Source organism: Polyodon spathula, chromosome 24 (assembly GCF_017654505.1).
Source record: "Polyodon spathula isolate WHYD16114869_AA chromosome 24, ASM1765450v1, whole genome shotgun sequence".
Taxonomy (NCBI): domain Eukaryota; kingdom Metazoa; phylum Chordata; class Actinopteri; order Acipenseriformes; family Polyodontidae; genus Polyodon; species Polyodon spathula.
The window spans coordinates 15,907,146-15,929,410 of NC_054557.1; the positions used below are offsets into that span (position 1 = coordinate 15,907,146).

Consider the following 22,265-nt stretch of genomic DNA (forward strand, 5'->3'; position numbering starts at 1 on the left):
CAAAATGAAATGATTGGGAAACCAAAACTGTTTTACCCATGAAATGAATGACGTGATATGCAAAGCACCTGGACGCTGATTCCAGGGCACTGGGTACAGTCCTGCAGCCCAGACCAGTGCAACAGTGTTACTGTGGGCGTTATCACAGCTTGGTACAGCACATTCCCAGCTGACCTTCGCCCTTTTAGCAGTGCTGGTCTTTTCAGAGCAGCTTTCGAAACAGCACATGCTGTATACATTATCATCTGTCTGAACATTCTCAGTGGCTTTTCCCACAATGAGGCAGCCACGGTATGCCCAGTCCTGGCTCACTGCGAGCGGCTCAGGGCTGACAGTCCCTGCTATTGTCTGTTCTGTGTTGGATTAAGCTGGGTACACAGCACATGGGTAAATAACACGGCACTGCTTTCTTCCTCTCAATGCCACTTTGTTAGTCTGGCGAGTCACCTGCCAGCTGAAGCTGCTTTGGTCTTATTGTGGAGTGTGCTGTAAACAGGGTTTACGTTATAGGAAGACATGTATTATACAGTAGGACCTAATTAGGGATTAATTAGGGATTTTCATTAAAGCTCTGCACCTTATAATGCGCCATTCCCTGTTGTGGAATTTACCTTTAAGGGTAAAGGCAAAGGACAAGAAGAATGAAAACCATTTCAACATGCATCTATAACCTACCTGGAGACAATCACAGAATACTCCACTTTTATTGGTCATCTGCTGAATACAGTAATTATCAGATTTCATGCAGATATTAAATATACAAGTATACATATTGTTTTCCAGTAAAACCTACCGGCTGGTTCCACAAACCCCAATCAGCACTAATCTTGGGCTGCCTAATGTTACCCTGTGTTAAGGGGTTTAAGATCGATGCTAATCTGGCTCTGTGAAACCAGCCGCACGTGTTTTATATTGAATCTCTATAAAATTTCATCTCACACTACTCGAGATTCAATTATCAAAATAGTTCCATTTCTGTTTGGAGTAATAAAGGTCAAACTGTAAAAACTGCTGCATTTTGTCCTTTTATAAACCTCATTGCAATCCCCACAGGGGCGAGTGCTCCAGTTCTGAAGGCACAAGTAATTGGCTTGGCTGCGAGAGGCATTGTGTAGCTACAGTGAGTGCACTGTGCACGGTGCACTGACACCATCTCATTGGAAGTGTTTTAATGGGTGCTGCACCAGAAGGCAGAGTGGGACCAGGCCTGCGAGACAGAGGCTGATCTTCAAGAGGGTCCGGGCGCTGGAGACTGCTCCACGATTAGGATGCTTTATAAGATGATCCGTGCGCTGGAGGCTGCTCCAGGATTTGTGGTTGGGTTCATTGGAAGAAAAGAAAACTGAAAAAAAACTGCACACAGTTGTATGAACTAGGTACAATAGGGCTGAACTGGTTAGCATACGACATTAGATAAATTATCATTATGGTTGCAGTTGTCCATAGCCGACTGTTACATTATTATATCTTGTTATCTATGAATATCCGGCTGTCAGATTGCAATCCAACTCCTCAAAGGTCAGGTGATGGATCTCATTGTTAACTCAGTGCTCATGGAAATTTGCTTGGTGTCAAAATATCACTGCATTATTTAGAAAAAAAGTTGTTTAATCTAAATGCATGATTTAATAGGTGTGGGTTTGCTATGGTTGATAAATAGGGCTGATAAAAAATGAAACGCACCTGAAAATTCCAGCTAGTTTTCTTCTAACCCCAGGTACACAGCCCAGGTTTGTAGAAGCTTTCTCAATACCTATTAAAGTCACACATGCACTTGACATCGTTTCTAAGGAACTATCGCAACCAGATCTTGAACCAATATCTCAACAAGCAACATAACCAGCTGAAAACCTGCACAAATATACCTTTTACAGTCACACAATCACTTTACATCGTGGTATTTCTTTCTAAGGAACTAGCACAACCAGATCATGAACCAGAAATAAGACAGTTACTTCTTGTTTATGTAAACAGATAGAGAGATTCCTTCATTGACATGTGTGCAGTTATCATAGACAGTAATCTACAGTGTAATCACACATTTAGCACCTGTTGGCTATTCTGTACTCTGATGTTTTCATTTTTAAAGCTGATAGGATGTGGCATTTACATGGTATGATATCGGCAGCAGTAATTTCCACTTGACCTTCCCTTGACAAGCTTTTACTGTTTTCAGTCATATTTGAATATGGATGCTGGAAGGAACTATCAGCATAACACTGACAGAGACATAAATAATATCTGCAGACAGGCAGTAGCAGCACACGATCCTTAATTCTAAATGCAGTAGAAGTCATGTTAAGGGGTCAGGTATTTGAGGGTAAGTACTGTATACTGTTTGCTTGAAATCCATTTCCAGCCTTGCTAATTCTCCCACCCTGGTGAGTCATGGTTTTTCAAGGGGTTTTATGAAGAAAAGAAAACCTTTAGTACAGTATATTTTATCAAACTAGTACTGCATGTTCCACTATAAACTAGAATTCCATCAGTACAGTCTTGTCTTTATCTTGAGCCCAGCCGCACCCCTATCTCACTTGGAGTTCACAATGAAGCTTATAAACTAGAATTCCATCAGTACAGTCTTGTCTTTATCTTGAGCCCAGCCGCACCCCTATCTCACTTGAGCCCAGCCGCACCCCTATCTCACTTGGGGTTCACAATGAAGCTTATAAACTAGAATTCCATCAGTACAGTCTTGTCTTTATCTTGAGCCCAGCCGCACCCCTATCTCACTTGGAGTTCACAATGAAGCTTATAAACTAGAATTCCATCAGTACAGTCTTGTCTTTATCTTGAGCCCAGCCGCACCCCTATCTCACTTGGAGTTCACAATGAAGCTTATAAACTAGAATTCCATCAGTACAGTCTTGTCTTTATCTTGAGCCCAGCCGCACCCCTATCTCACTTGGGGTTCACAATGAAGCTTATAAACTAGAATTCCATCAGTACAGTCTTGTCTTTATCTTAGCCGCAATCTCACTTGGAGTTCACAATGAAGCTTATAAACTAGAATTCCATCAGTACAGTCTTGTCTTTATCTTGAGCCCAGCCGCACCCCTATCTCACTTGGGGTTCACAGTGAAGCTATAAATTAGTATAAGATCAATACAGTCTTTATTTTGAGCCCAGCCTCACCATTCTCTCACTGGGGATTCACAGTGAAGTGAGTATATAATTGAAATCAGAAGCAACAAGGCCCCGTGGGGCACAAAGAAAAAGCCCATATATTAACATATTACATTAGAAAGTGAAAGACTTGGAGCCTGCATCGCTCCGTTCCTGCAGAGAGACAGAGAAGTTATTACTGTTGATAAATGTGTCATGAGTCATGAATATTCAGCAGGTTCTTAAATAGGACCTGCGGACCATGATGTAACATTAAAAAAAAATAAAAACAAGCAGAGCCGAATGCATGATCCTGAGATCGGCGCAGTTGTTCGTCTCATTCGAAGAGTCACTTTCAAAAACAACACGCCCTTCAAGCGAATGCAGAATGAGCGCTGAAATGTGGAGCTCTGCTGTAGCTTCATGCAGCACAGTGTGTTTGAAGGCTTGCACAGGATCCCATTGTTCTTTTTAATGCAATAATACATATTGATGAAAGCTGGGCATTAAAAATCTTCCTATTGTTTACTTTCTCAAACAGTACTGTTAGCAGCCTGTACGCTCATTTTTACCAACTTGTGAGCGGACTGTCCTGGTGGCAGCATAATTTGCACACTCAAATATGCAATGGATTGCATTCAGATAACAACAAGTAGTACAACAAGTCCTTTCGCTGGAATCACAGTTCCTTCACTCTACTTTGAGCACATTCACAGCAGTAGCTGTCATACTTTGCAATTTGTTCCAAGAATATGCTGCTGAGCATGTAACAGCATGACCTTCACACCAAGTTCTGATATTAGGAATATTATTATAGGGGCTTGATTGTTTGCAAAGTGCATACTGTAATTAGCAGCTGCCATTTGCACAATGATAAAAGGAGCAGTGCACATTGTCAGGCAGTGTATTTACAGAGCAGTGTCGCACAGTTGCTGGTTGTTACAGTGAAGCGCTAGGCCAGGGAGCTACATCAGAGCGGTCTGTTAAATCAGCTTATCTGTCAAGCCTGTCCCTAATTCTGGCAATAGCTGTTGTTGGTGTCCAGTATGATTGCATTAACATCATTTTTTAAGAGAAATGTGGTTCTTGCCGACAGAGAGGCATCTTGTGGTCCAATCAAAGGGAAGCTCCAGCCCTTGAATGACCTTTCACCCTGGCTCATAGCAGGTGGGTGAGTGGCAGAGTTGTAAACGCATGCTTATTAAACAGTGGCACTGCTATCAAGCAGAGCAGAATGACAATTCAGCTCAGGTTTTGAATTGGTTTTGCTTGCGGGAGGTTTGCTTCTGTAATGGGTTGCACTGCATGCAAATTTCTGAAAGGGAGGACGAGGCATCACAAAGCACACAACTTGATGTGTTGACAAGGTTACAGCAGTGAATAAAAACAGGCTCTGCTGTCTTGACTCTCTGATGAAATCCAGAGTGATAGACATGAGTGATAGACATAGCCACTGTGGTTTCAGACGTGTCATCTGGAAGGGAGAAGGAAAGCGACCAAACATACTGTAAGATATAAAAAAAAATTACAAAATGACATCCTTGATCAAGGTTACCTGTCAGCTGCAGTACCTTGCCCAGTCAGCACTTGTGCAGTTTACTTTGTACTGACTATAGCTTTCAATAGGACAGGACAGCCATCGGCTCTGGAGCGAATAGTTATTAACATAGGATTTAGCTCATTAAATTCATGACTTGTTCAATCTACACTTCTACAAAATAGCCCATTTCAGTTTAATACTTTGCAGACTGTAGAGCTTTTCTTTTCTTTGCAGGTTTTGTGTTGATCAAGTGCGTGCATGATAGTTTTTCTTTCTCGTTCCAGTATATTGCTCCCAAAACAAAAAAACAAGAACAATCCAATTATAAAATATTGACCAGAGTTGAAGCTCAAGATAGTAAGTGAAGCATATCTTATATATATGTAGCTCTGTTCTCCTCTCCTCTGAAAGTATAATATAGTATAAGTATAATGGATTACTAATGCTTTGTTTATTTCAAAGACTGCTGTGCTGAAACAATAACAGGCAACGATCATATTAATAGACTTGATTGATATTAACCTTAAAAAATATCCCTTTTAGCCCCATGCACACATCCCTAGCATATATATATATATATATATATATATATATATATATATATATATATATATGTATGTGTGTGTGTAATGGACACGTATATATACACGTATAACATATATATGATATATATATATATACATATATATATTATATATTATATAATATATATAGATATAATAATATATACGTATATATTACTATAGATGGTATACATATACGTTCGTAGACTTTATATATATATATATATACTTCCCCCTAATATATCCCGTCCAGGGGCATACGTGTGCAAGCTACTGAAAATCTGTCCATGCATGTAATGTCATCTTGAAGGATTGGATTATAAATGGGCTTGTCATCCCCGAGATAAGCTCCATGCACACACTGTGTTTTGCACATTGATGGGTCTGTTTTAAGATAAAAGGGCATTTGGTAGTACCCAGGTTGCCCCAAAGAGCACCTGCAGCTTGACTAGGATTAGCCACCTTTATCCACCCTTATCAACTGGACCAATGCACTTAACACAGAAGTGTCCAAGAGAACTGTATTGTTTAAATCCAGTCTTCTGCATATGTAAACGTGGCCCCAGTTCACATAATGACACCACTGGCCCACAGCTGTACATGCACATCATCATTACATATAGTGATTTACCTTTGTGTATATGTATGTGTGTGTGTGTGTGTGTGTGTGTATATATATATATATATATATATATATATATATATATATATATATAGATAGAACACTGATAACTCCTGCAGTATGTACAGAATCAATTTCCTAGTCTTTTTTAAATGAAAGAGCACTGAAATTAGCACAGCTCATTTGAAATGGGTTTTCCTAATTAAATGATTGCCAATTACATTTCAAGGATTCTTGCCATGCAGCCATTCTGTGCTCAGCAACATTCCCACACACAGTAGCGAACAGATGCAAATATGCTGCCAAGATTTGAGCTCAGGGCCAGAGGACATGACAGTGTTTGTGGTTTAAAAAAAAATTCTAAATTCAAAACCAGGTGACTACCTCTTTCACTGGGTACATTTGCAGATGTTGGTGTGTCACCGGTTGAATTGATCCCCTTATCCCGAGCAATCCTCTGGTAAGAACAAGTGTCAACAAAGTGCCGCGCGAGTCATGTGCAGGAACCACTAGTAAAAGCATCCTGTTGGGTTTGACTGAAAGCAAGGCCATACAGCAAGTGGTTTGGAAGAAATCTTTTCAGAAAAAAATTACCTGTTATAAAATCAATCATTTCATTATCCTCTTGTAAAATCCTGTTGAATATGCAGTTTAATAAAGTCACAAAACAAGTATCTGTCATGTGTTAGGCGAATGCCAAGGATTAGCATAAGCACAAGAGATCAGCTCACACTGCTGAAAATGCTGCTTATTCATTAATACCTTCATTGCTAGAAGCACAAGCATGTTAAAATCCACACTCTGAGTCCTATTTGCTTATTCCTATCTGCATAAACTTTGCATAATCCCTAAATGTGTGGAAGGAAAATGACCAAATTTGGTATTCAAATTCCATCTAATTTCCATTGTGCCCGGAACAGGCTGCATGTTCCAGGATCAACAAGTTCGAGAAGGAAATATGGAAATGTTGTGCAGCAGGGCAGCTGCCTGTACTTTGTTATTTTGAGTTGCTCATGTGGTAAATTGACCCGCATTCAAAGCCATGGCAATTCAGTTTGCGTTGTGTGTGTGTGTGTGTGTGTGTGTATGTGTGTGTGTGTGTGTGTGTGTGTGTGTGTGTGTGTGTGTGTGTGTGTGTGTGTGTGTGTGTGTGTGTGTGTGTGTGTGTGATTTTATCAGCCTTTCAACTCAGGTTTAAAAACTAACACACTTAGCTGGTTCTACAGACTCCAATTAGCACTAATGTAAGTTACCCTATGGTAGGTTAAGTGGTCAAAGATTGATACCAATCCAGGCTCCATCTTGCTTGCATCTTTAGAACAGGAAACCACAGTCGGAATCGCTCCAGGCTCAAATGAAATTAGCTTAAAGCAAGTCATGTGTTATATTTTATTTTGTGTTGATGACAAAAACATTGTCACCATAGCTGTTTTGAGGAATAGGAATAGGCTCAAATCAGGGGGAAGCAGCAGTCTGCAGCATGGTAGGTTTTACACTATAACCAGATGCATTTGTTTAGATTCCTTTATTTCATAATCGGAGAGCGTCTTCACTAACTAATGTGGTGTTTTGAGATGAGAGTTTGTCCAGGGCTCAAAACACTTTGCTAGTTTAGCTTCCGATTCTCCCAGGTGGTCCTTGCTGTCTGAAGGTGCTTGCTATCTGAGTGCCAGTCCAAGCCGTATTGACCTGTGGGTGCTGGTTTTATTTGTAGACAGGCTGCAGCCAGTGGAAAGCAGCTTGGCAGGGAGAAAGCTGGCTCATGAAAGATAATCCCGCTCTAATCTACTGTCTTCTCGTCTCAGTAAACTCTCATCTGCCTTTGACCTCGGGAGAGAGAGAGAGAGAAGCCCAGTGAGTAGAGAAGCGGTCACCCACCACTAACGTCTTACTGCAGTGTGTCTGCTTTCTCTTTTTCAGTGTAAGGTTTGCACAGTTTTTTATATCACCACAGTACAACATCTAGCAGTTAACTTGCTTTACCCCCGATCAATGTTGGACAAATCTTACAGTAGATTTAGAAGGAAAGCCTAAATCTGTACATGAGAATGCTCTATGAGGTCTATACAGTTAAAATTGGGGGTATTATTATTATTATTATTATTATTATTATTATTATTATTATTATTATTATTATTATTATATAAGTAAAACTGCATTTAAGTTAAAGCAGAATTATACTTCAGAAATGAGATTTAAAGATATATTAAAAACTACTACAGAGCTGAGTTGATATTTACTGAATTGGCGCTGTGTGAAAATGAATACCTTAATTTAAAAGTACTGTATAACTATATTCAGTGTGTAACACATCATTAAAGTTTTCACTTACAAGCATTCTCTAAAGTCAGGGTACAGTCTTAAGTCTGAATCGGCACAGTTGATATAGCTTAAACATAAATACAATTACCCAGTCATAATTCTATGAGATCTGTTGGAGGCAACATGCCACAGTGAACTGCAGGGCACAATTATTATTTAAAAGAATACATATAAAATAAGAATCATAATCCAGTAATTCCCTTCATAGCACTGTAAACACGGTAGTCCAATATAGTTTTAGCTTTAGGGACACAAGCTTCCTCTAACCCATGGTTTCCCAATCCTGGTCCTGGGGACCCACTGTGTCTGCTGGTTTGCATTCCAACTGAGCTCTCAATTAAACCTTTAATGGAAATGATACTGTGCTTAATTAGACCTTTTTACTTGTGTTCAGCTCTTAAACAGTTGCAGATGTCAAATTAGCTCTAACATTTTATAAGAAACTTGAACTGCAACTGTTTAAGATCTGAAAACAATTAAAATTGTCTAAATAAGCAAACAATCAGTTCAAGGAAGAGTCTAGTTCAGTAATTGAGAGCTCAGTTGGAATGAAAACCAGCAGCCACAGGGGGTCCCCAGGACCAGGGTTGGGAAACCCTGCGGTCCAACCTGACCGACTCCTGTTGCTTCTTGCACTGCAGGAGGTTATAGCTGACATCTTTAAGCTCCGTTAAGTATTTTTGTTGAACACAGCTATAGGGATGACATTTGTAACACATACAGTCTCCTGAAACCCTGGTAGGTGTAAAACTCTGTTTTGTCTTTAACAGGTCACTTTTGTTCGAGTTAGATAACAGATAGACAGCCCTTTAGAGCCTGTTAGCCTGCACTTTACAAGACATCAGTATGCACTGAGCTGACAGACTCACACACCCTGTGTGCTCTGGATATCCTATCCAAGCTGAATAAAAAAGCAACACCAAAGCGAACTCAAGAAGAGACACAAGAAGATAGCTAACACATCTACAGCCATCCTAATAAGGTCAGATGGAACCAGACTGATGGCTAAGTAGACGGAGGGGCAGGGAGGCTATGTTATTAACCCCACCCCCATCACAAACACCAGCATTGTCATTTAAGGCAATGTAGGTCAGGCTGAGTCAACGCTGATTAAAAAGGGGATTTTTGTTTTATGGTCAAATGTAGTGCATTAGCATAAACGGCATGTGCAGGCTGTACATGACAGCTACCGTGCATGTTTGGAAAGAAGTCTCTGCTTCACCTATATGAATCTCTGATTGGGATGCTGCTCACTGAACATTTTCCAACAATGAAAACTGCTACAAACTTAAACAAACAAGTCTTTGGAGAAGTGTGTTTCCTGTCCTAACAGTACTGTGGTTTTAATTGTTACTGGTTTTGTTTGTTTTTTAAGAAGGGAAGAAACGTCCTGCCATTGTGACAGCACATACATGATGCACCAACTCATTTCTGAATTTGTGTTCTGCAAGGAACATGCTGTTTGACTAGCTTCAGGATCATGGAGTAGTGTTGGACAGATCTGGCCTCTTCTCCCTGCAGTATGAAAGGGTTTCCGGTTTAAAATATGCAAGTAAACGTTAACCCTTTTAAAAAGCTGTTTGGCCATACAGTATCTCTCTCAGTCTGAGCTGTGCCTCTGCTCTGTGCAATTCTACCAGGAAGAAAGAGACCTTTCATTCAGATCTTCATTTAGTATTCATATATTTATCTTTATGAATCAGTGCCTACCAAAGAAAATAAAGCTGCCGATTCATTTGCTGTGCCCTGCATTAGCACAGATACCGGCTGCTCAGTGATTGAGTGCTGTTTAAGTATTGGCACTGCGGTTTGTGGGATAACCTTGTAGCGTGTTCAGCACTTTTCCTCTGCATCAATGCTGACATGGAGAGGAGTAAAGATCACTGAATTAAATGGATACTGATTGATTTGGCGGGCAGTAATAATTACAGTCAAGTTCAATTGAAAGTGCTTACCTTTAAATAATAGGATTTTTCTTTTTTTAAAGCGAGTATTTACTGTAAGCCACGGGCTGTCTGTACCGTGTTTCAGGCCTTTCATAAGCTCTCTTTAAAGAAGGGTTGTGTAATTGTACTGCTGCTGTTAATTAGACCACTCAAAATGCTGCATTTTGTTCTTTGAATTAAATTGAATTAAAAGGAGAATCCAGCCCTTTAAATAGCTCATTTTCATATAAAACGCTCTCTTCAGTGTTTCAGTATAAAAGGCTAGCGTGCCAGTAAGTACATTAACCAGCACATTCATGCTATATGATTACGACCCTGCGTTGCAACACAGTCGCTAAGGTTGCCTACTAATCCTGGACTCCAAACCAGTTAGTAGTTAGTAGTCTTGAAAACACCTCTAAACTCAACAACATCTCCCCCAAAAATATGTGAGTGGCCCCCACTAGGAGGGCTATTGCCCATGTCCTGTGCCAGTATTTTTTGGGGTCCTTGGGTACCCACAACAGTACAAGTTTTTGTTTCAACCTGAAATTCCATATTTGCTTAAATCTGGCTTTATTTTCGGGTGAATAAGACACATACAGGCATCCTCTGTAGCTACAATGATGGCTCTGGAGAATTTAAAAAGGAAGAAAAAAAGAAATCTGGTTGAATCAGTAACCTGGACCATTATTATTTGCAGACAATGGTTGAAAAATAATTAGCTACTGGCTGTGTTACTGCATTACCACGTAATCTAGTCGGTGAACATTAACAGTTATACATAGCTCCTGAACACATCCAATATGGTAAATTGCTTTCCTTGACAAATGTTTACAGCTGTACCCAATTTAACAGCCATGTGGGCTTAAAACCCCAAACAGGGCAGGAGTCTGCAGTGTGATCCTTCAGCTCTGTTTGCACTGTCAGCTGGACTGAGTCTGAGTCAGAACCAGCAGCTTTCACAGAGCTTGTACTGTTTCTGAACCTGCCGACTGCGCGGGAGTCTGTTTATACAATCACCATTTTTGAAAAGCTATCATTATCAGTGTTTACAGTCAGTACTCTAACATTACTTCAATAATTCAAATCACAATTTGTTTCCAAGCAAGCAAGCAACCATCCCCAGCTCCATACTTTAGTGGAACTGAGTTGAATTTACTGAGAATGGCAGCAGCACATCCAGTAAGAGATGGAGGTGACCTGTTTGTTGGACGTTCTCCTGAGGTCTTCATTTGTTCTCCTCAGAATGGGCTGTTTCAGAGCCTGGAGTGGCCTCGTTCAGTCATATCCCAGCGGTCACGTAGAGATTGAGATGCTGGGATTGGACCGGCCAAGATCACACGGCACTCATAGCTGAGTAATCTCATTCAGAGAATTGGTTTGAAGAGCACAGCATGGACACTCCTCCCTCATCTGCATCTCTGTGCAAGGTCACGCCAACCTCTTTCTGGCAGGACATTTATCTCAAAACGTGAAAATTCCCAATGCATTTGAACTGGAAGCTAACTGTGTATACAGTATACAGTATATGCGTACCTTTGTAGACCAAGTTTAATAAAGAGCTATGAATTTCAGCTGGCACTAAAATTACTTTTTATATTGTACATCTTTTATGTAATGATGTGCAACATTTATTAACACAGATATGTACTGCTGTAGATTAGCACCAATAAATACTGTACACTTTAATACAGCTTGCACCTTGCTGGACAGCTTCCATCACAAAGGGTCTGTGTTAAACACTTGGTTTTTGGTTGTGTCTGGGCACGGTCATATCCAAATGCATTGCGCTTTCACTGTAACCGGGTTACACGTGGTAAACCAATATTGCAGTTGGCAAGGAAATTTGTGTGTGTGTGTGATCTTTTGTTGTTACTGTGTCAATATTTAACCGTGCCACAAAAGAGATGATGCAGTATGTTGGAGAGCAGCCCAGAATGTGGTCTCTTGAGGGGAGGGCTCAGTAATGTGCTATGTGGCATCCAGGAGTGGGTCAAAAGTTCAGGGGTTAAACAGTCTGTCCGTGTCTGCTAATAGAATGAAGAGCTCAACCGATTCTATAAGAAAGCATCCCTGCTTAGAATTCGGGACCCTTCATGACTGCAGCGCATTAACAGTACTGGTGCATCGGCACTGCATTGCATTGCAGAATGTCAGCCTCTGTAACAGACCCCCGCTGAGATCATTTTGTTTGCACTGTAACTACGTATTGTAAGTAACACGAGTCTCCAGACTCAGTGTGTCAATAGCTGCATTATATCAGTTGCACTAAGCACAACTTCCAGTTCAATAGTGTTGTTAATTATGGGGATGTTCTGGGGATGGTGTTGAGTATCTTGGGTCTGTATGAAATGACATTGGCGTGTAACTGCTTCATTGTATCTGCTCTGTGCACAGCCAGTTCATGTCTGTGAGAGAGCATATGGATTGTCCTTGGTTAACCACTTCATTACAAATTAATACAGGCATATTACATTTCTCACATTACTTTCTCAAATCATCATAATTGTAGCATTCTACACTGCTGTCATGCACCGCAAATCTCCGAGTGCAGTATCAGCAATAAATGCTGCAAGTGTTTTTATTATTTTCTCATGCACCTAAAATCCACCCCCCCCCCCCCCCCCACCCCCGCCTTTACGCTACATAAACATGCAACTGTAAAAGAGAAGCAGCATGAGATCCTCTAAATTATCCGCCTCATTGATTTTGCAGTGCAGGCTTTTATAAATGCAGGTTTATAAGTCTGATGCAAACTACAAATGTTGTTTGGCAGCCTGAACATATCTCTCTGTGTGTTTCTTTTAGTTTGAATATATAAAAATATGGTTTGCTTGCTTCCAGCATCTCAGTTGTGGTATGTATAATAAACAGTTTTATTTCCACCCACAGTTGTCCCTCCAGGGTCATATTAGACCCATTGGGGGTATTTTCCCCTAGTTGCCTGTGATGTCATCTGAATCTAAGTCCACTGGTAACATTGCTAGGGCTATGGAGAGGTAAACAAATAGTTGTGTTAGTTTGTTATCCAAACCGCAACACTGACATTCTGTGAAACATCTCTGTTGCAAAGTCACTTTCAGTAACAGTGAGTAAGACCTAATCTATCCAAGACTGCACTATCACTGATGTCTCGTAAGGTGCAGTTAAAAGCAGTGCCTCTTGAGGCCCTTCTGTAGACTGTGCTACACAGTTCTGCCCTCAACATGATGTGGTTGAGGAATAAGTGGTACAATGTCCCCCCAGAACAATGTCAACACCTTGCAGACTCCAGGGAGTACAGTCCTGGCAGCCCACGGTAGCCAGGCACCCTGTTAACAGTGTTGTTACAGATGTTTCTCATTTTGTTATCCAACCACAGTAACTTTCTTTAGCTACAACAATGCTTACAAGAGCTGCATGAAATGTGTCTCCTTGAAGTGCACTAATGGAAACGAGCGCCAGCGAAAACACAGCTCTAAATCCTGTTTCAGAAAACATAACCAGCAGCTGGAATTGGATTATTGATTTGCTCCTTCTGTCTGATTTATTTACTTGTTAATAAGCTGATACTGCAATATTTAGCCTGGCACAGCTAACCATATACTGTATATTAAGGACCCTGTTTTACAATTTTGATGTGTTCTTTGCTCAGAGCTGTGTGGGAATGAAGACCCTCTCCTGTTCCTGCTGGATATGTGTCACACAAACAGCACTGATTCATTAGTTCTGCATTTAAAGCATCTTGTAAGATGAAGGGTCAGGGACATTAGTTCATTCTATATAGAGGGTGATGCAAAACTGTTGGCCATAGCTGTACAGCACAGGAAGCGAAACAGAAGAATATAAATTAAGACGGTCTTGCCTTTCCCCCCAAGTGTTTTGATCGTAATAATAAAGTTTTACAAGAAATGCTCTGTAGTGCTGGCAGTTCCAGCACAGCAGCCAGTATTTAATCTATTGTTAAAACTTTAGGTTATCGTGTGGAAATGTGTTCTCAATAGTCTGTTTAAGTTTTAGTCAATAAACGGTACATTTACTTTACCTATCTTCTCCTGCCTGAGGGTGTGGTTTGTTCAAACAGTCAGACAAAATAGCAGATTGGATTTTATGTATTCTGAAAGTAATCCCTGCTGTAAACTGTAGTATACTATAGGGTCATCAGGCAGCAAATGAGTACATGCATGGGTAGAAGTGTTGCTATAGCCCGTACCAAGACACCCACGTGCTATTACTATACTGTTCATACAGTAGAAGTTAATAACACACCTTTATTTTATTTGGTTTTGTTTGTGTTTTGAAAGGGAATTTTTGTAAATGTTTTTAATTGACTTTGCAATTGAAAGGAATGCCGAGAGGTACACAGCACACAGCACAGAGAGTCTGAAAGTTTTTGCCGGCTAATTTAAGACAAAAAATAAAATGTAAATAAAAATTCCAATGCTGTTAAAGTTATTCTGAGCTTCATTATAACATTTTAACCAGAAATCCACTCTACCGCAAATATTCCCAAACTACCCAGAAAAGAAACATTAAAATGCAGGTGAAAAACAGAGAAGCCATGTATGAATGTCAAAAATATCATTTGGTAAAAAAGAAACAATGTGTGTCTTACTGTTAGTGCAGTGCAGAGTGCAGAGCATGTTTAAAATGCAGATGTGCCCTGTGATCCCATTCAGATCCAGCCATGCCAGGTATGTGATAGATTCTGAAGGGATTAACATTTCAAACTGTGACAAGAAATATCAGATTGGTTTTGCAGCGCCTACAAGGGAAACACTGAGTGGCTGAACACTGAACAGTGTCTCAGACATGGTAATAAAGCAAGCATGACAACATGAAAAGAGCCATAAAGAGCTCTCAATTCAAACATTTCATCTGGCTGGTTACTTTCTTAAAACGTCCCTCAGCCTAGTTTGAAAGATCAGCAGAGGCGTGTGCTTTTTACCATGGTGTATCACTGTAAACTCTATTAGGAGTGTTAATGTAACAGTCTTCAAAATAATGGAGTTTGGAGTATTAATGTAGCAGGCTTCCTGGCTACAGGTAATGTAGAAGTCTCTAATGACCCTAACCCTAACCCTAACCCTAAACCTACAGAATAGAAACTGTACCATCTACAAACTTTATAACCTTTTAGAACTAGCTGTATCTCCTTGGCCAGAATCCAAAAGAAGGATGGGGCTTATCTAGCATTTGGATGAAGGCCAACTGTACAAAGAATTCCTGCTGGATGTTTTAGGAGGGGGCACACTGCTCGACAGCTATCATGGTGCCTCTATTTCTGTATCGTGAAACGGGATGATTGAACCTACATTGTCAGCGCAGCCTTTGTCCATGCGTATAAGAAGCTTTTCTGAGGAGCAGACTTATTACCATGGATGAGTTCCTCTTTGAACGAATGTTCATGTGAATGGCTGATGCAGCTACGCACTCATCTGGAATATCCTGGATTGAGTCACCAGTTCGATACTGTTGCCTCGGGTAGCTTTTTCAGTTCTGTTCAGAAACCTAACAACCGTTTAAATATTTTACACATTCTCTGAGGGCTTGGTGTCAGTTACAGAAATAAAATAATCTATATTGTATTGTTGATTTATTTATTTTTCAAATCCTCCAGTCCTGCAGTATTAGACACAGAGGAAAAAGACAATTTTAGCTAAGGGGTCAGTGTCTCCTTATCCTGTTGATATTGGGAGGATGCATGGAGGAACAACACATGCCTGGGGTTGGTTATTGCACTAGTATTCCACCTGTGGAAGCCCGGGTTTGAATCCAGCTTCTGTGCTCTGTAAACCCCCCATTTCTCCACTAATTGCCACAAGCTGTAGTGAACCGTACAGTTTTCAAAACCCCTATTCTGTTTGAAAAAGTAGTTTTTTCACAGGGAGCATTATCATTATGTTGTTGCCACATTTTCTCCCAAAGTTTGCAAATAAACAAATCGGCAAACAAGCAGGAAGGGTTTTCCCAATTCATCGCGCACATGTCTGCCTAAAAGCGATGCGTGCTGTTGATTTAAAGCTACTTATTAAGAATGAAATTGGAAATCAATTACTGACTAGCTAGTGCAGCTGCTCCATCAGTTTAATGTCCAGCTTTACAGAGGTAAGAGAGTCAGTGCCAATGATCAGCCCTTGAAAGCAATCAGGAAATTCATTGAGCTGATGGATGGATGCAGCTCAGTTGGCCTAACATTGCAGTCCGCTGCAGCAAAACGTTTTCTTTAGTTTTTTAATTACTGAGGGATGGATGGTCCCACTGCCTCAGCATGAACCTGATCTTAATCACAGTTTGTTTCAAACTGAAAGAGCCTGTGATGAAGTGGGAGAAATTTGCAATCCCAAACCAGAAGATGATTCACTTTTTCTTTCAGTCTGACTCAGCCTCAAGGGTGTGCCACTTTACAGTGGTCTTTGTAAGAAAGAGGCTTAAAGCTGGTGGAAACCAGTCAATACTGCAGGAAGCTTGTTTAAGCTTAAAATAGCTGGTGAGAAACTCTCAGATCAGTGTGCCACCTGCGTGACGAGGTTCATTAATAGTTTCAATAGCAGTTACAGATTGAAAGCTTGGCTATTTTTCAGGACTGTTTCAATGGGCTGTGATTACCTGTTCTTATATTTGAGTATGCCTGCTACAAAAACTGATGATTGGGGAGGAGGAGGAGGAGGAGGAGGACGATGAAGAATTAAATGGCGTAATCCTTCATGTTTGCTTGCAAAAAAACAACTTTATTTTAAAAATGAATCTAGAAAAGGCTCAGAAAAAAAGAAGGAATTGTGATTGTAAAAACAGGATTTGAGAACTATGAAAACTACAGTTCTCTTTAACCCTTTGACCTTTCACCAGATAATAGAGATGTGGTTCTATTTCCACCAAACCATGTTGCAAATATTTGCTTTAGGGTCTGTCTTAGGGGCCAGTCTTGAGATCACAATCCAGGGTTAGTCAAGCCCTTCCCTAGGGGGCCAGTCTTAAGATCATAATCTAGGGGCTGCACAGAGATCATCTAACTGGACCAAACAAAGGACTAATCCCGGTGTGGAAGAGGTTAACACTTCCCTCTAAAACAACCCTAACCTTTTCATTTTGTCTGAATGTCAAAGGGTCACTGAAACTGTTCTTTTTCATTCAGCAAACCTTGTGACACGCAGTATACATGATTGCAGAATCACTGCACCAGCCCCTTCTTATTCCAGAGTAATACTTCCAACTTCAGGAATTCAGGAATTCAATTCAACTCATTGTTTGTGATATTTTGAAAAGTATGGCCTTTCTATTGCCCTGCATAGCTTAGCAACTCCACTGCCCCACTCCTACCAGAACAAGGGCCCCAGTAGAGTTTAAAGGTTAAAGCAACATGTATTTCTGTTATATCTTTTAAAGGACGAGTTTAAAGGTTAAAGCAACATGTATTTCTGTTATATCTTTTAAAGGAATGCAATTTACCTAACATGTTAAGGCAGGCTTGGTGGTCCAGTGGTTAAAGAAAAGGGCTTGAGGAGGTCCCCTGTTCTAATCCCCGCTCAGCCACTGACTCACTGTGTGTGACCCTGAGCAAGTCACCTCTTTGTGCTCCATCCTTCGGATGAGATGTAAATGAGAGGGCCTATTATAAGTGACTGTGCAGCAGTTGTTGATGCATAGTTCAACCCCTAGTCTCTGTAAGTTGCTTTGGATAAAAGCTGCACTCCTGCAATGTGGAAGCTATTTAATCCGCTGTCGCCCTCCTGCAATGATACAGTCTTGTTTCAGTATACAAATAATTAGAACATTATGACACCCTGCAATGCACAGCATTCATGTATTGGAGACAGAGCACCTCACAGAGAACACTTTTTTATGATTTCAAGAGTGAGTGGCTGCCTGAGAACCTCATTCTCGCCCGTTCTCATCGTTTCTGTGAGCCTCTGTGCTACACTCATTCTCGTCTCTCTGAGCCCTTGTGCCACGCCTGTTCTCCTTGTCTCTCTGAGCCCCTGTGCCACACCTGTTCTCATCTCTTTGAGCCCCTGTGCCACACATATTCTCATCTCTCTGAGCCCCTGTGCCACGCCCGTTCTCGTCTCTCTGAGCCCCTGTGCCATGCCTGTTCTCCTTACCTCTGAGCTGAGACCAGTGAGTCAGATGCCAGTCTGTGCCAGCTGTGCTGCTGTGTCAGTGAGAAACTAGGTTAAGAGCTACAGGGGTCAGTTTACCTCAGGCCTCGCACAGCTGTCACACTGGGAAAATGTTTCTGTCATTCAGATATGAGCAGTGGTGGGTGCACATTTCACTGCAAATGCTTACTGTAAATGTAAAGTGTTTCAGGACGACAAGAAAAAAATTAATAATAATAATTGGCCAAAGGTAAATTAAATGTATCATCCCTTCCTTTTGTCTAGATGTGGAAATTTTAATTGCACACAGCACTGTCTGTAGTGTTAGCAGTGCAAATGGAGGAGATTTGTGTGAACATCACAGTGCAGTTCAAATGAGCTGCTTAAACTGTAGCTTGAGTGTAAAGACCATGAAACACCGTGACTTACAGTGATCTCCATTTGCATGGCAGGTCAGGTTATTGCTTACACTTTAAAATAAAGGCTGCAAATGCACATTAATTCCAGTGGATTAGCTGTTATTTATACAGTGTTCCAAATATATATATATATATATATATATATATATATATATATATATATATATATATATATATATATATATAGGCCAAGCTGGCCGTGATGCATGTTTGGAAAAGAACAGCCATTTAGTAATGTTAACATATGAACTGTATATTTACCTCCTGCTTCACTGCGTAAAGCAATTTCTTCATGAGATTTCAAAGTTGGCAGCGTGATGCAGTGTTTAACAATCCAAGCTAGAGCCTTTACCGGCCCATGCTGCTAAGAAGTGAGCAGCCAGATTGCCCCAGGCAGGTCACTGTCCACTGCGGGACTGAAGTGTCAATGAGAGAGACGCAGAACTAACAGCAGGGGAATGGAAAGACACAGTGAAGAGAGAGAGAGGGCATGTGAACAGCCAACAGCAAGAGAACAGTGCCCCTACTGGAGAAACAGGCAATGGTAGTTTGCTGGAGATCGGCAGTAGAACAAGATGTGCTGGCATGTGTCTGAAGGAGCCCGGAAATTCTGCATCCTGGCTTTTGTTACCATACAAGTTGCTGCTGCAACTATACATTGCAAAACACACTGAGGGCAGTGTATCACACTCTGAATGGCATGTAGGTTTAGGTAGCCTGACACAGTGTTTGAGCAAGGTGGCCAGTAAGTTTGTTCCTCCTGTAGGATAGGTAGATATGTGTCTACAGAGGTCATTGACAGTCTTGCAATACTGTTTGTTTGTTCCCAGCTGTTTAAATATCTTAAATCCAGGCTGTTAGCAGCTAATGAGCAATAATACTGGTGGTTTAATTTGGATTGAAAGATAGTGCCTGATCTCGTTCAGGTCAACCCCGCTCTTTCCCAGTTCAAATAGACACAGACGTATTGATGCAGGTTATATTGGGATATAAAATGAACAAGTCATGCTTCTGTTCCGAGCTGCTGCCACTGCTAAGAGTGACCTATTTTTGCACTTTCATTATGAGCAGCAGGGCTATTAGAAGAAGATCTATTAACTGACAGTGCTTATTAAAGAGATCCAACACTGTACTTTGCAGGATATGTATTAGAAGAGGCAAAGAGCATCCTTGCAGGGAAAGCTTTATTAAAATGCAAAGCATCACAGCTCCAGTATGGAGGAGCTTTAAATTCGCTGCACCAATGGAAACGTTTTTCATTTTTAAAAAAAGAAAAAAAAAAAAAGCATAATTTATGCAGCTCCTGGCAAGAATAAGTATGTTATGGACCGGCGAGCTGATTGCCTATCTTTGAATCGCGTGCCTGAAGTCTTGTGCAGTCAGTGCTTTTTTACAGCATGGCCATACTGTACCTGTGCTTCTCCACACTGACTCGCTATCTATTTGAATAGATGTTGTGTGTTTTCATCATCAGTCCTACTCGGTTTCCTGGCTGCTGGGACTGAGAGGCACCATCCATTCAAATGAAAGCTCTATCTCCATTTCTATTAATAAAGGGATGGTATATTAAAGCAAACAGCTGCACCTGCTATAAGTATAGTGTTTTTATAAGGATTTTGATTGTACCTTGCAGCTTGCTTCATGTTTGATGGGATTATTCTGTGCCGTGTCTATTTTTAACTGTCCCTGAGGGTACGGTACACTATATAGGTCAAATCAAGGGCTTGCTTTAAGTATGGTGGAAATGTTGAAGTATCAAGCAGTTAGACCTCTTCATCAGTTGTGCTCTGGCTTAGTCTGGGTTGAAATGGTCCAGATGTAGCATTCATTTGAAGAGGTATTCTATTGGCTTTGACTTAAATATGTATGCATTTTATAATGTGTAGCTCAGCATCATAATGTAAATGTTAAGAGAGTTTCTTGGATCATAAAAGCAATATTATTATTATTATTATTATTATTATTATTATTATTATTATTATTATTATTATTATTATTATTAACATTTTTGCTGAAAACAAGATATACGTTCTGTGTTTTCTGTGAAAATCCAAATGGACGTTAAATTCTTTAATCTTAATGAACGAGAGAAATCGAATAGAGCAGGGCAAGAAAGGGGGTGAAAAATGGTCCACTGAAAGCATGGCATGTATCCTGAAAACACCCAGTAATAACCCCCATGCTTTGCTCTCTTCCAGTGTAATTAAATCCAATTGAATAAACAACACGTGCTGTCAGTACACCCTGCAGTCTTCTATTGTCCACATTACAATCGCATGTCCAGGGCCCGCAGGTTCATTAAAATCATTTAGGGAGCTGAGTAATAGATAATGGCGAGGGCTTTCAGTTCTGTCGATCCCTAACCAAATTATCAGCAGAGAAAGACAAGCGAACATGACAGTATGACTAAACAATAGGAAGTGGCAAAAAAAACAAGGGACAGATGAGCTTGTTTTGCATTTCATCTCTAATATCGCTCTGTGGGTGATTATTGGTAAAGACGCTCAGATCTCTTTGATTTCACAATGAAAGTGAGTGAGTAGCAAAAAATACTGTAAAAAAAAAAAAAAAAAAAAGAAATGGACATTGATCAGCCTCGCCAGCCAACAGAATTAAAATGTAATGAAATTACCTTGAGTCATGAATGATGCATCAGATTAAAAATAACCATGTTCTGCTTTTCTACTTGGTTGAGTGAGTTTTAAATACATGCTACTGCTTTTCAATTAATGAATAGCTTTTTTTCTGGGAATCATTTAAAATGCCTGTTCAAATCAAAGAGATCAGTATTGCAGATCACTGTTTTTCTCAAAAAAACAGTGATCCGCAATTTTTAAGCAGATGGAAAGCTAGTTAGTGTGTTAGCCTGCTGTACCACCGTGACCTGGACTTGAACCCTTTACTGTCTGCATTTACATTCAAGGTGCTATGAGAAGATATTGAATAGTGTTCCTCTGTGCGGGTCTCTACTCTTGAAAATGCAAGAGGATTTTGTCTGTCCAGAAGTGCCCCAGAGCAGGTCTGTTGCAACGTATGTAAGAGGCTCTGTGTGGACAGCTCTCTCTTCTGGCTTATTTTATTCTATTCCGTTGTCATGAAACAGTTCCTGGCTTGAATAAACTCCATTTGCTCTGTCTAATGATAGTGCCCTGGCTAATTTTAAATTCCAAAACCACAAAGGAGTGGTTGTTTTTTTGTTTTTTTTTGTCGTGAATGGCAAAGCGATAGGGAAAAAGATTTCTTGGATAATGAATTCAGCTGTCTGTGATTTTTGCGTATGATGTGCCATTTAGTTAGCTGCACTTCCTAGCAGTATGGATTAATAATCCTCATTATAAACACTTTGAAAACAGATTGAGGGAATTGTTTCCATGTGAGTAACGTACAGCGTCGGTTACAGCATTCTGTGCACACGACTCCCAGCGAAACGGGATGCCAGGCGCTCATAAGCTCCCTAATTTGCTCATGCAGTGGGCACATGAGAACATTATGAAAACCTTCCAGATTAATGAGGCTCAGTCACTCCTCAGGGTTTTTATATTTCATTACTGCACACCCCACAGCCTGCTGCTCGGAAAAACCATCAATTCAAAATGACAGCAGGCTCTAGCGCTTTTATTAGATACGGTTTCCTGGTGGGGTGGGTGTGGGGGGTGCTGAGAGGTGCAGTGGGCATTATTTATTTTGT

General features: G+C 40.5%; 1 protein-coding gene across 2 annotated transcripts in view; it reads left to right on the forward strand.

The window, feature by feature from the left end:
• LOC121299277 (solute carrier organic anion transporter family member 3A1-like) overlaps positions 1-22,265 on the forward strand; it is a 48,211-nt gene that overhangs the window by 14,256 nt on the left and 11,690 nt on the right. The window lies entirely within an intron of this gene.